The sequence below is a fragment of the Arachis ipaensis genome, chromosome B7 (genome assembly GCF_059453495.1).
Source record: "Arachis ipaensis isolate K30076 ecotype BB chromosome B7, ASM5945349v1, whole genome shotgun sequence".
NCBI classification, from domain to species: domain Eukaryota; kingdom Viridiplantae; phylum Streptophyta; class Magnoliopsida; order Fabales; family Fabaceae; genus Arachis; species Arachis ipaensis.
The window spans coordinates 43,754,561-43,756,432 of NC_142442.1; positions in this window are offsets into that span (position 1 = coordinate 43,754,561).

The window sequence follows — 1,872 nt, forward strand, 5'->3', positions numbered from 1 at the left end:
TAAATAAACTAGCATGAATTAAGTATTAACACGTGAGTTGTTACAGTCTTACAGATATTTAGACATAGAGTTAGAGGCTCCGTCAAAAAAGAAAAGAAAAAAACAAAAACAAAAACAAACAAAGATAAGTAGAGACTACTTAGAAGCAATAAAATATTTTTCATAAATTGCAAATAGCAACAGAATAGTACCGTTTATGCATAAATATTAAATAATAACATTTATTATTTTGTAATAATGTATATAAATTATGAAAAAAATATATATAATAAATAGACAATTTGATAAATATAATTATTTTTATTTTATTTCAGTGAAAAACCACCATATTTTCAGTTTCTATACACTATACTAACTAATAAATAAACAATACTACGCATATTTCGGGCTAATTTCTTTTTTCTTTACCGGAAAATATTTTTATAAAGTAGTCAAAATTTAAAAATAGAAAATTCAACTTTCAACCTTTTTTTTTTTTTGAGAAAAAAATTAAACACATTACTACAGTGTCAACCTTTGCTTCAAGTTGCAATATTTTTTCCTTGAAAAGTATTAGAAATAAAAACAGTCTCACATGGTTCAACTGTGCAAGATAGACGCCGGTGTTTATGGACCATATATTTAATTATCATTTTTCAAAGCAAGTTAAAACAAATCATGTATCACATGTATCTATAGTCTATACATAGATTATTACCTATTCGGTGCTCCTATAATATTTATTTTTTCGAAACAAATATTTTTCATATGACAACTTTCCAAGGAATATTTTAGATAATAAAATAACTTATATATATATATATATATATATATCCATTTATTTCTTATATGATGAAAGAGAGTAAACGATCTTATAAAATAAAAATTAATAAGATACACTAATAAATAAAAAAATAACTTTAAAATTGTTATGAAAAAACATGAGGTAAATTTATTTTAATAAAATAATTTGACAACAAAATTATAAAAATATTCTGATTTTAGTTTAATTATATATCTGTCTAATTTTAATCTATGTAAATCGAATTAATTAAATTCGATTTGTAAATTTATACATAAATCAAATCAACTAAATTCGATCTATGATCAAAAGCTTAAAATATGTAAATTAAATTGGCCTCATTAAATTTAAGAGTGTAAGAGAGAGTGCTTCGTTTTAGAAATTTAGACTTTTCTATCCTAGTAAATCATCATTGGCAAAATAAATTTATGCACGAATAAGAGCTAAAGGTAAATCGAAAGAGGCGAATTTGATCGATTTTCTATGAGTAGTATACAAAATTTTTTTGTTCAAATTAAATTAGAAATGTTACCCACTGTAGTGACTTAGAATTATTAAATTAGAAATGTTAGTTAGAGTAGTTATTTGAAATTGTTTATTAGAATTTTTAAATTAAAAATATTAGTGATAGTAATGATTTAAAATTGTTAAGCATAGTTAAATTTAGACGGATAGTAATAGTGATAGTGATAGTTAAATTAGAATTGTGAGACTTTAATTTCTAGGAATAAGGCTAAAGGCTAGTATATAGGATGGAGATACCAAGATTAAATTTTACATATAATAACATGATTCGGCTTTAACTTTTTAAGATAAGATTATCATCACTTTTTATTAGAATGAAGTAGTTAATATATAATTATAAAATTAAGATATTATATAATTTTTTCAATAGGTTAGGAATTTGTTATTAAATTTTTTTATTCTAGTTATTTGTTAATTGTGTAAAGTTTGTTACGAATTCTTAATAAATTTTTATTCAGATTGTCTTATTTTATAATATGTTAAGGCATAAATCAAATTGGCCTGACTCGATTTACCTATATATATACTTTCTTTCTGTAAATCAAATTTGGTTGCATTGATTTAAT